Source organism: Notamacropus eugenii, chromosome 6, assembly GCF_028372415.1.
Source record: "Notamacropus eugenii isolate mMacEug1 chromosome 6, mMacEug1.pri_v2, whole genome shotgun sequence".
In the NCBI taxonomy this organism is placed as follows: domain Eukaryota; kingdom Metazoa; phylum Chordata; class Mammalia; order Diprotodontia; family Macropodidae; genus Notamacropus; species Notamacropus eugenii.
The window spans coordinates 380,078,423-380,091,427 of record NC_092877.1 but is presented as its reverse complement, the minus strand read 5'-3'; the positions used below and the strand labels follow the sequence as shown (position 1 = coordinate 380,091,427).

Genomic DNA, 13,005 nt, shown 5'->3' with positions numbered 1-13,005 from the left:
ACTCTTGGCACATTTTCTGCCCCTCTTGACCGCACCCCAGCCCCACTTCCACCCCTGCCAAACTGGATTGATGGAAGGAGGTGGGCAGTTACAGAGGATCCTATAATGGTTTGGGTTCTGAACCAGTGAAGAGAGTCTCCAACAATGAGCTCACAGATCTATCCAAGGCCCCTTTCTAATCCACCTGATGGAGCAAATAAAGATGTGCTGCAAGCAGCCTTGGAAACTGTTTGTCCTCTTATCTAAAGACGTCTTCTCAGAGATTTCAATGACTAAAATAAGCCCTGGGCTCAGGGACCTCACAAAGGTGAGCTCCAGTCCCTGCTCAGCCAAGGAATTTTCTCCTATTCCTCCCCTACTCCAGGGTGACAGTGGTGGCTAGTGTCTCAGTCTGTAAGGAATTATGGATAACAAAAGAGGTTCTCAGACCTCCAGCTCTCATGGATTCTTCCCATCAGGCTATGACTCCAGTCTGTATTCACAGACTGTTCCTCAGAAGAGAATGAATGAAGCCCACAATGAATTTCCTCCAATTCAAAGTGTATTGTGTTAAGAACAGAAAAAAGTCCAGATTCTAAGAAGACACAGGTAAGAAATCTAGCAGAAAAAAATGCTGGCTTTGGGGCCACAGGACCTGGCTTGAAATCCTACCTTTGGTATTTCTACTCCAGGGGTCTCAGGAAAGTCACTGCCTCACTTTCCTTATTTGTAAAATAAGGGTATCAGACTAGATGATTTCTAAGTTCCCTACCACCTTCAGATCTGTGATCCATGATCTATAATCCTCTGATACCATTCTGAGCCTCAGATTTTTTACCCATAAAATATCCCCTCAACTGTAAGATCCTGCAAGAGCTGACTCCTTCTTTCACATACCTTATCATTCTGGAATCTCTGTCCTCTCAAACCCATCTGAAATTTAGGTGACACCAGCTCAGATGGGCCCTCCCTGCCTCTCCATTGAGACATCCCTCCTCAAACCCAGTATGATCCCCTCTCTACTTTCTCATCTGGAATCCACTGGGAGCCCCTCTCCTCTCCTATCACTCAGGCACCTCCTGTCATTCTCTCCTCCTTCACCCCCTCTCACATCATGAGGTGACCTCAATCCTCTACCTACTCAAGGAATCCCATTCTGTCCCATTTATTGATTTAATCATTTCACTCATGTCTGACTCTCCATGACCCCATTTAGGGTTTTCTTGGCAAAATGACTGGAGCAGTTTGCCATTTCCTTCTCCAGCTCATTTTACAGATGAGGAAACTGAGGCAAACAGGGTCAGGTGACTTGCTCAGGGTCACACAGATAATAAGTGCCTGAGTCCAGACTTCAATTCAGGAAGATGGATCATCCTAACTCCAGGGCCAGGCTCTATCCACTGCACCACCAACCACTTCTTGATACAAAAAGAAGCTAAAACTGGGGATGGAGAAGTGGAGCAAGGGAGCGTGAATGCTCCTGACCCAGGGATCCTATTTCCTGCCTTTCTTTGAGGAAACAAAGAAGAATATTGGTATCCACTGGTACCCTCCACCGTTGTCTGACTGTCACAGTACAAACAGTCACTGGGCTAGATTCCTGATGGGCTGAGGAAGTACAAGTTCTCACAGGATCTATGGAGCTGAGATGCTTCTCTCACAGGCCTGGGCAAAACCTGCGTTTCTGTCTTCTCTGGACCAACTTAGCCAAGTTTTGAAAGACTCATCGGCATCCCCCACCTCTGAGTCTTTGAAAACGTCCCACCCAATGTGGGGAATCCCCTACCTGCTCCCCTCCACCTGATGGAATCACTTTCTTCCTTAAAAGAAGAGCTGGGGTGCCCCTTCTCTAGGAGGGGCTCCCCAAATCTGCCAACTCAAAGTGATTTCTCCTTTAAATGACCAAGCATACTTCTCTATACACATAGTGGTTCCCCCCCATAGAAAGTATGCTTTCAGACAGGAACTGCTTCCCTCTCATCTCTGCATCCCTCAGAGACACAGCACAGTGGCTATCACACAGTAGGCACTTAATAAATGCTTGTCGATTGATGGTTGATTGACTGTATCCCCAGAGCCTTACTGAGGGCCTTGCATATCCTTCTCTACCTTTTTTTTTGGTCTCCCAATGAAGAAACTCTCTCTACCAACAGAGACTGGGCCTTTTAGAGCTTCAGACACTTATCTGGGACACTAAGAAAAGGGAAGAACCTTGCTTCCAAGTCACTCTGCCTCATGCATAGTAGGTGCTTATTCAATCGAGTTGGATCAGACCACGACTGCCCTCAAAGCCCATCTGCCAAGTCACAAAGGAGCAGTTCTGATGTTGATGTGGAGGGGGCAGCTCCACTACCATGCCAAATTCTTAGAGCAATTTGATCCAAACAGTCATTATGTTCATGTCATACTTGGGCAATCCCCACCAGGAGCCTCAAGACAGGAGAACGAGATAGGATTGTACCCATTTTTCCAGTAAGGGCGCATGGAGCAGAGTTGGGTAACTTGCTTATTTATGGTCACAGCCAGGATTTCAATCCAGACTTCATGGTCCCCCCACCAATGCTCATCCACTCCACAATGCCTCTCCCTTCCCCCCCGCCCCCACCCCTTGCCAGAAGCTACTTCAGCAGGCACATAGTCATGGCTGAACTTAAAGCCTTGCACCGAGCAAAATCAAGTTCATCATTTTATATGTATAAAATGGATGAGCCTAGATAGAAGGAATAGAAAAGATCTGAGGAGCAGGGGTGGGGGCTGTGGACTGCAGCTCAATGAATCATCAGTGTGAAGTGGGAGACGAAAAAGGAAACAGTGTCTTGGGCAGCTTAAGACGAGGCAGTGCTCCCCAGAACAGGAAGGGCCAATGCCAGTCAGACCTCACTGGAATAGTCAGGAAGCAGAGGAAACTGCATTATAACAGCAAAAACTTCCCCAAGTGCCTTTGCAGATAGTGAGTTCCCTGTCTTTGGAAGTCTTCAGGCAGAGCCTAGATGATGACCTTTGCTCTGGACATCATATGAGGATTCTTTTTTTGTATGGGTGGGACAAGATGGCCATGAGATCCCTTCCAACTCAAATTATGTGATTCAGTGGCAAAGTTCGGGTTACAGGAGCTTCCAGAGCCCCTGGTGGAAATTCTACACATAAGCACATGAAGAATCAGGGGGCAAAAGTCTGACAGTGGCAAACGAGGCTCTCTCTCTCTCTGTCTCTCCCTCCCTCCTTCTCTCTGTGTGTCTCTGTTTCTCTGTCCCCATCCTGTCTGTCTCTCTGCCTTCGCCTTCCCTCTCTTCTCCCTCTCTTTCTCTCTCCAACCCCACCCACTTTCTTCATCTTTGCTTTCTCTAGTAACTCCCAAAGCACTGTGAGCAGGTGGGCAGTGAGAGAGAACTTCTATTTCTCATGCATTTGAATACTGAACCTCCCCGATCAAGCCTCTAATCCAATTCTGCCTTCAATAAGGTGAGCTCATTCATTAAGGGAAGTTAGCTGGGGCACCATCTAACCATGATGACCTGTATCTGTCTCTCAAGCAGGATACTGAACAAACCCTTAGGATTTATCCTCAAATAATAACGCTGGGGGTTAAGAGGGTGAATAAACGGAGGGCCAGACAAGGCCTAGGTGTGACTACACTAGGCGCAGCCCAGTCCGATCTCCAGATCAAGGCCATCCCAGAGATTTGGGAATATCTTCTCTCTACACTCTGACCTGTTTCCTTTCACTGAAGTGAAGACTGACTAGGAAAACGATGCTGGCTCCCCACCTCCTGCCAGAGAGGTGGTGGACTCACAGGCCAGAATGAGACATATTGACATACATACAAACAGATGTACATGTACATATTTATATACATGTCTAAAATTGATTTTATTTAATTATGTATGCGTCTTATTTTTTATTTTTCTTTTTTTCAAATGAGGAAGAGAAATTAAATGTTTTGTTCATTAAAAAATAAAATTGCATTAAAAAAAGAGAATGATGGTGAAAAATTATCTATGGCTGAAGGCTCACGGCTGCTTGTGACTATAAACCCTCTCAGCACCAAAGCAATGGTGATACACTGGTGAGAAGGGATTGCCTTGTCATGGGGCTACAGACTGGTGCTTGGAAAAAGACAGTGGCCCCTCCAAACCTGAGGCAAGCAAAAAGAGGGCTGTGCATACCACAAAAGAGACAAGGAGTCAGCATGGAGTCAGCAGGAAGTCAGCATGCTCTGGGGCTGGGGACAAGTGGGAATTGTGAGAAACACGATAAAGCAAGGCTCCAAGTTGGACCTTTTGGACTAGTCTTCAGAGGGGTTGTGGATTTGGGGGTGGAGGCGCCTTAGGGGCTTTCTCCAACCCCCTCTTTTTACTGGTGTGGAGAGTGAAGGGACTCTCCCAAGGCCATACAACTGGTTAGTGGCAGAGATGAGTCTTGGCCCACCCTGCTCCCTGCATATAACCTAGCACAGGAGGAGTGACCACCTGGACCAATGGGGAGAATACTGGAATGAATGTCATCCTTGGGCCCACAGAGCTTCCCACAGCAGGAGAATCGGGCATGTCTGTCCAACTTTTACACTTCCCTCTGGGCCTCAGTGTGTTCATCTATAAAATGGGGGCTTTGGACCCAACTTCCACTAAGGCCCCTTCCAGGTCTGTCATCCTATTCTTGAGGCATTCTCAAGCAAAGCCTCAGCTGATGCATTCCTGGGACATGGACCTTATATCAAGTCATGGCGTGGCAGAGTCTCAGAGTCAACAGGGATGCCCATGGACAACTAGTCCAACCTGTACTTCAACAAATGTACAGCCTCTGCTGAGACTTCCAGTGAATGGAAACCCCTTTCCCCTCACCTCTCAAAGCAGCCCTTTCCCTTTGGGGCAGTTTTGATGACCTAAATCTGCCCCTCAGCAATCTCCCCCCTTATCTAACCCTAACTCCTACCTTAAGGTTGGCAGAGAAATGAGAAGGGGATAGAAGAATAAGAAAGAGATGAAAAGCCAGGCAGTACAACCCTTTTCCCAAAAGAGAGTATTTCATCTCCTCTTGTCTCTTTTAGTATTTCAGAGATCCCAACAGTGAGTACTCAGGCAGGATAGTCACAAGACCCCTCAGTGGGGATTTCATGAGATGCTGGAGTTGAAACCACGTCATCATCCAACCTTCCTGACACTCCCCTACTCAGTGAATGGCTCCCAATTACCTCTGGAATCAACTAAGATCTCCTTTGTTGGACATTTTCATCCCATTCCCTAATCCACCTTTGCAACCCTCTTCAGCCTTGTTCCTCCCAGGCACAGTATGGCTCAGTCAGTCTGGGTGGTCTTGGTGTTCCTCTCAGGCAGCATCCCACCTCTCCTCCCAGGGCTTTTCACTGTGCTCCTCCTGCCAGCTGGAAAACCCTCCCTCCTTCTGGATGTTGTACCTCAAACAATTGCATTGGCCAGCCCTCATGGCATTTCCCTGCTCAATAAGCTTTGATGGCAATATCCCATTACCACATAAAATGCTCTCTGGTTTTTAAGCCCTTCTGGTGTGGCCCCTTCCTAATTTTCCAGTCTTTATACATCTCACCAAGTACTGTATGATCCAGATATATTGGCCAACTTGCTGCTCTTAATAAAAAGAAAGGCTAACATTTATATAGCACCATCTGCCAGACCCTGTGCTAAGCACTTTACAGTTACTGGCCCATTTGACTTTCCCCTCTTTACCACTGAGATCTCCCATCTCCGTGTCTTTGCCCTGGTTGGCTCTCCTTCCTCATCTCCTCCTCCTGGATTCCCTGGCTTTCTTCAAGTTACACCTTCTTGAAAAGGTCTTCTGAGGTCACCTCAGTATGAAGCCTTTCCCTCGGATATCGCATTTATCTTATTTGTACAACATTGCTGACAGTCTCCCCCATTAGATGGGGAGCTTTTGTAGGTGGGGATGGTTTTTGCCTTTCTTTGTATCCCCAGGGCTTAACACAGGGCCTGACACATAATAGGAGCCTTACTAAATGCTTTTTGACTGATTACTCCACACCCTAATTGAAGTCTAGCAATAGGATTTTGTTAGAAGAGGAGCTTGTTATTGCCTTAAAAATCAGGCCTACCATGCATTCCTGCAGTGTACTGGGCTCACAACCATTCCAGAAGTCATCCTCTCCACCCACCATGGAAGAGGTAATTCTGCTCTTAGAACTTCTGAGAAACCTCAGACTGACCCTGACCAGGCCCAGCCTGAGGGTGGATGGCTGAACTGGGGAACTTAGCTTGGACATTGGGCTTCCTGGAGGAAGGGTTGAAGCCCAAGGGTTGTCTGAAATCCATAGTTGACTTTCCACCCTGGGCATAGCCTGTGCAAACCACCTCTCTACCTGCCTTTTAAGTTTAAAAGCTGGATCAGTAGCTGAGATGTGAATGTCCAGAAACCAGAAGGCACCTACCATGGGAGATCACATCCGCTTAAGGTGGCCAGGGAAGGAACCCTTCACAAAGATGACAGGTCTGAACTGGGCCTTCAAAGATGGCAGCAGTTTCCTAGGATCCAAGTTCCCAGATGAAAGGGCCCTCAGAGATCCTTGAATCCAATCCTCTCCTCAGACAAATGAGGCCAAAGGATGGGGTAGGGAGTGGTTGGGCCCAGATTATCCACAAGGAAGGGGCACAATCAGGACTCAAGCCCAGGGCCTCCGACTCCCAACCTGACATTGTTTCCACAGCCCCATCCACTATGCAGCGGTATCTCACTTTGACATGGAAAGTATGTCACATTTGATTTTAGACAAACCTCAGAAGATGTGTGATCTTAATGGGGGAGGCCATTCACAGACTCACTGCATCTCCGATGCTGATAAACATTTCCAAAGGAACAGAGGGTGCAGGAGCCATGCCCCTCCCAATGATGGAACAGGCCCTGCCTTTAAGGATCAGACATTGTCCTGGGGGTTGGGGTTGCGGAGGGGGGACACAGTTTCCACACACAAAAGCAAAGACCAGAAAATTGAAGGAGGGAGAGAAGGCTAATGAGACCAGGAGTCAAGCAAGGTTTCTCAGAGGTGCCTCAGACATCAAGGTTCAGCCTGAAGGGCCACTGAAGGGGAGGGAGGGAGGTCCCTGGCCTGCAGGCAGGCTCATGCAAAGGCTCTGGGTGGAAGGGAAAATGGGTCAGTGTTAGCAGCGTGAGCTTTCACAGGAGCCAGAAGGAGAAGCGGGCCTCTGTAAACCAAGGGACTTGGGTTAGATGACTCTAAGGCAGCTTCCTCCCCAGTCTAAAGTCTATGATGTCAAGAGGGAGAAGGTGGGAAGCATCTAAAGAGGGAGACAGCAGAGCTCAGAGCATCCTGTACATAATGATCAGAAGATGACACTGAATGCCCTCTGAAGGGGACCAAGGGACAAGGTACGGCTCTGAGGCACCAATGGGCAGAGCATTCCCCCTTCTTGGCACAGAGGTAGTGGTCTATGGGAGTGGAGTGAGGCATTCAATGCCAGACATAGCTGGTTTGTTTGGTGTCACAATGCATTTCTTTGTTAGAAGGGAAGCTTGAGTATGTAGGGGAGAGAGGGATGATGAAGAGCCATATGGAACGTCAATGATGTCAGGAGAAATTAGGAGCAATAAAATATTTGTTTAAAAAACTGAATCCTCTCATGTTCTGCTGTGTGCATGGCAAAGTTCTTTTTTTTTCTTTTCTCATTCTGTATTTAATGATTTAAAATCAATGAATGATTAACTACAATTTTTTAAAGAAAAAAGAAAACTACTTCTGAGGTATATCCTGAATCAGCAAACAGAGCAGTTTGTCTGTAGTAGTGGGCTGAAGTTAAGGCTGGAGGGGAAGGAGGAGGAGATGGGTATTCAGCCCCAGGGATACAGCTGAACTCACTCCCAGATTTGTGACACCCAGCCCCAGCAGCTCTCTCACTGCCCCCTTTTCTCTGCCCCACACAAGGCCTCAGTGGCAGCCAAAGTATAAGCCTTCTAGTCTGCCTGACCCCAGACCTACCCACCCCCAAGAAGAAATAGCATACTGAAGAAAACATTTAGAAATACCTATGGATCTCATTGTTGTTTTAGTCCTTTGGGAAAGGAAGAAGCCTAAAGGAGGCCATCTAAGAAAAGTCTCAACCGAAAAGAACACAGTCTGCCAGGTGCTGGGTGCTGGGCAGCCTCCAGGCCCCATCCCACTGGTCTCCACCCAATGTCAAGAGAAAGGCCCGAGCTCTTTAGGTGTTGGACTCCCCTCTGCCAAATGAGTGGGAAGCCATGAGCCAAAGTGGCACAGGAGGTGAAGGCCCAAGTGGTTTCTCTCTGCAGTCCTGGAAGGAATTAAATGAGATGGCAGATGCACATAAGAGGAAGGGAGAGGCTGGTCAGTTTTTCATTCCCGTGGGTATATATCATCTAACTTCTTGATTAGCAAAAGGTTAAGTCAATAGTGCTGTGGAGATAGACCGCGTGACTGGGGTCAGAATCAACTTGGTTTTGAATTCTAGTTTCACTTTGTATTGCCATGTGGCCACAGACAGGTAAGTCCCTTTGCCTGCCTGTGCCTCAGTGTCCTCATCTGGCAACCAGACTAGCACCATCTCTGCTTTCTGATGGAAGGACCACTTCTAATATAAGACCATCTAATCTCAACACCCCTGTTTTATACATGAGGAAACTGAGGCCCAAGGAAGGAAACTTCCCCAAGGTCAGGCCAGGGTAGGCCTGTCAATCATAAAGAGCTACAAATTCACTTTCTTAAATTGTTGTTCTTACAACTATTATTAGTGCACATCATAATAATGGCCCTGCCACCATCTACCCATTTCTAAGTTATTGGATCCCTCCTTTCTTCAGTTCCACTTGCTAAGGGAATGGAAAAGAACATTACTTTTAGCTTCAGCAAAACATAATTAGAAAGTGAAGCCTACGACAAAAATTATATACTGTGTGCCAGTGCTAAATATAAATGATTAATGGATTGTCCAGGTCACTGGCTACTGATTCCACCCTACCCCAGCCCTTTCTCCCCACACCAGACTCTGGAGTTAGCAATCTTCAATTCCCCCCCTTGCCCAATCATCCTGGACAACTGCTGCCAGGTTAGTTGTCCTGAATTGCAATTTCCATCTTTTCCCTTCAGAGCTCAAAAGCCTGCCAAGGTTGCCTGTCGCCTGTGAGATGAAGCCAGTCTCTTGGGTCTGGCTTTTCCATCCTTCTGGAACCTGGGCTCATCATACCTTTTCAACCTCATCTGCCGTGGCTTTGCTCCTAGGATTCTCTCTGCCAGTGAGCCAGGTTGCCTCCCTCTGCCTTCAGCCTAGCCAGCATCTGTCCAATCCCAAACCTTTGCTCAGGCTACTCTCCAGCCACTTCTTCTTCCCTCCACCTAGGCAGATCTACTCATCATTCAAATCCTACCTCCAACCCTAGCATTCTGGCTGCCCACAAACCCCAGTGCCTAACCTCACACACATTGTAGTCTTCTTGCGTGAAACATTCATGTTGGCAATGTTATACTGTTGCTAAATTGTTTCAAACCTATGTATCTTCTCTCTGGCGCCAGCCCCAAAGATTTGAAAATCAGTTTTATATAAGCAGCCAAAGTCTCAGCTTATAAATACTTCTTTCCCCCCTCCCCAATCTGCCATTCCCCCCATGATAAGCTTCAGGCATTTGTTTGTTTGTTTCACAAGTGCCTAGCACAGAGCACATTTGACAACTGACAGTACTAGGCTGAGTATTTAAAAATTAATCCTAACATTGCTGTGCTCAATTTTCCATTGGAGTTTTTCTCTGATTCGTCATCATCGTAGAAGTGACACAAATTTCTTAACAGCGAAGCCAGCCTCTGAATAAACAGCAGTGGCTCCCTAATACCTCCAGGAATAAGTCAGTATGGTATTTAAAGACTTTCCCAACTGCTCCCCCATACCTTTCCAGCTTTCTCCTGCATTCTCTCCTTCACACATTCTATAGGCCAAACTGGCCTTGTGCTGTTCCTCATACACACCACTCCATCTCCCACTCCATACCTTTGACCTGCCTCTTCCCACTACCTGGAATGCACGTGCTCCTAAACTCTGTCTCTGGCAAGCATGGCTTTCAAAGCTCACCTAAAGCACAAATGGCCTCCTACTCATCCCTATCTCAGCTTCTTCTGCCCTTCCCCCCAAATCATTTACAGTGGGGGACCTGTGGTATGTGACCCTTCAATTTTTTTTTAACTAGTTTCCTTTGTGAAAACATTTTTTATTTTATCCATTTTAAGGTATTATTTTGCAGAGTCCCTAAACTTCACCAGATCACAAACAGGTCCCAAATCCCAGGCTTTGAGGCATTTTTAGATCTTTTACGTAGCCCTGTTAGTCTCCTAGCCAGACTGTGAGCTCCCAGAATCAGGTAGGGATTCATTCACTTCTGTCCTGGTTTCCTCAGCTCCCATCAGAGTAGGTACTTAATAAATGTCCGTGGATTGATTGAGCATGGGCCAGGCAATGGACTTTGGGTCTGTCCAAAGAGATCCTCTCTTTCTGAGACTTCTAGCAGATGCAGACCCTGGGTAAGGATGATGGATTTTCTTACCTACCAGAACTCACCAATCCATCTACCTACTTACTGACCTGGGTGAAGGGAGAGTATACTGGAATGCATCCATGGATATTCTAGAATCTGAAGTGAATAGGGCCCCTCCCCCACACATACAATCATGAATATTCTAGATTCCAGAGGCCAATAAGCACCGCCCACTCCCCATACTTCCATTAACAATAGTTCTCAGTAGCTACCAGACCCCAGCTAAAGAACCATAGAAGTCAGAATCCCTGGGATGTTTCTATAAGAACCACACCACAAATAGGATTAGATAATAATAAATACTAGGTGGCATGCTTCCAGAGAGCTGAAAGTCATCATTTTATCCATCTATAGTGCCAAGTGAATACGTTCTACGTCCCATGCAGATAACTAGATAAAGTTCCAGATTAGCCCCTGGAGTCTATTGCTGATCTCAGACCCTGAAGAAGCTCATGCAGAATAAAGGGTGGAATGGGTGGGGGAAGGGAAGTGTCCAGGAGAACCATCTCCCTGTTTTCTAGGGACCCAGATCAACTCACTGAACTCATAGATCAATGGGCGGATTTTAGCTATGGACAGAGGAGGTGGGAACAAGCCTGTGGAGCAGAGATGGTGGGTACCCAAAGGATTTGGTTGAGGATTCCTGAAATAAAACCATGACAAGTCACTTTTCTGATTTAAATGTAGCCAAGGCTCATCAGCCAACATTAAAGGGCAAATGTCAAGAAGCAGAGGACACATGGAGTCACTAACACCTTAGTGTGAATCAGTTTTATTAAGGGGAAATAGAACAAGCAGAGGAAAAGGGAGGACAGCAGGGAAGGCAAGAGGAAATCGAGGTGATGTTCTAGAACTGATCTTAACCCGGAATGCCCAGAGAGCTGAGTTCTAGGCACAGAGGAGCTGACCGGAATTCTTAGACTTTCTTGGATATTACCTAGGCTGAAGCCGTTCAGGATAACAGATACCGAGTCCAACCGTTGCATTTTACAGGCAAGAACTGGGGTCCAACACTGAAGGGACCCTAGACCAAGGCCACACAGAAAGCCTACAGCAAGGTACGGATTTGAACCCAGGTCCATGATGCAGCCTCCTCTCTCTAACTTCTGGAGAGTTTGGAGAACAGGACCAGCGCTGCCCACAGCTGCCCTCTGCCCTTGGGCATGGGCTAGGTCCTGCCCCAAGGGAGGGTCCCCAGTCAGCTCATAAAACGGTGAGCTCCTGCCCCTGGAGAAAAAGCCTGGACCCAGGAGCTGCCCTGCCCACTGAGGACCCCAGAACGCAGCCACCTCCCCACCCCAGGGCGCCTTGGGGGAGCAGGGAGGGGCCCCTCAGCTCCCCAGCCTGCCCTCCCAGGAGCCCTCAGGCCCTGAAGTGAACTTCCCGGAATGCAGCCATCCGGTTCCCCCACCCGCTACCCCGGGACCCGGGGCCCGCGGCCCGCGCCGAGGTAGGCGCCCGCCCCTGGGAGCCGGCGGCTTAAGGCTGCCTCGGAAGCAAAGGTGCGGCGGCCGGGCCAGAGGTGGCCTTGCCACTGGAGCCGCGCGGCCCGGGCACGGGCACCCCCGGGAGGCGCTAGCGCCGCTGCCCAGCAGACCCGCGGCGTCCCGGGCTGCAAAGGAGGGGGGTGGCGAGGGCGCAGCGGCCGTAGGCAGGGGAAGGGAGGGGAGGGGAGGGGAGGGGGAGAGGCCGGAGGGGAAGGGGGAGCTGGGGTTGGCAACAATACCTCGCCGGGGAGGAGGCGGCCCGAGCGACGGCGGCAGCAGCGGTTAGAGGAGGAGGAGGAGGCGGGGGAGGGGAGCGGAGCAGGGGGTGGTGCCCGGGCGGCCCCCGGGGCTCCCCTCCCCCCCCGTGCATTGTCCCCAGCCCCGCCGGCTGCCGGCCCTCCAGAGGGCACCGTGGGCCGGGCGGCACCCCTCGCTGCCCACGGCCGTGCCCCTGTGCCCTGGCACGGTCGGCTCGGGCAGGCGCGGCGCCCCGGCCGCTGTGCCCCTTTCTCCCTTCCGCCCCTCTGCCCTCGCCGTGCATCCTGGCCCGAGCCTGGCCTTACCTTGCCGCGCACGCCGGCCTCCGCCCGCTCTATTAAAGCTACTTAGTCCCGGGGAACCTCAGCCAAGGCTAGGGAGCAAACCCCAGCGAAAAAGTGAAACTTGGGCAGGCGAGCCGAGCCGGAGCCGCCGCTGGTTGGTGCTTTTCCCTCCTTCCTTCCTTCCCCCCCTCCCCATCCCATCCCATCCCATCCCCTCCCCACCCCCTCCCCCAGTCTCCCGGGCTGAGAGTGCCCGGAGCGCTGGGGGCTGACGTCAGGGCCCCGAATTCCTGACTTTCTTTCCCCTCGGCAGATTTGTCCTTGTAAGGGCTGGAGCAGGAGCGTGCCCCTGCCCGACCCGGCCCCGGAGCCGCGGGGGGGCGCGGGGGGGGCTGGGGCAGCGCAGCCCAGTGGCCTCCGCTGGAGGCAGGGAGGCTGGCCACCGAGCTTCCTGAGAG

At 49.7% G+C, this 13,005-nt stretch overlaps 1 protein-coding gene across 3 annotated transcripts in view; it reads right to left on the bottom strand.

The window, feature by feature from the left end:
* LPP (LIM domain containing preferred translocation partner in lipoma) overlaps positions 1-12,779 on the bottom strand; it is a 666,236-nt gene extending 653,457 nt beyond the window's left edge. For 2 of the 3 annotated variants that reach the window (XM_072618829.1, XM_072618833.1), the window contains exon 1: positions 12,569-12,779. The gene's annotated coding sequence lies outside the window, so the exon portion shown is untranslated. The remainder of the gene's footprint in view (positions 1-12,568) is intronic. The other variant, XM_072618831.1, reaches the window with a different exon arrangement.
* Between the last annotated feature and the right edge of the window lie 226 nt (positions 12,780-13,005).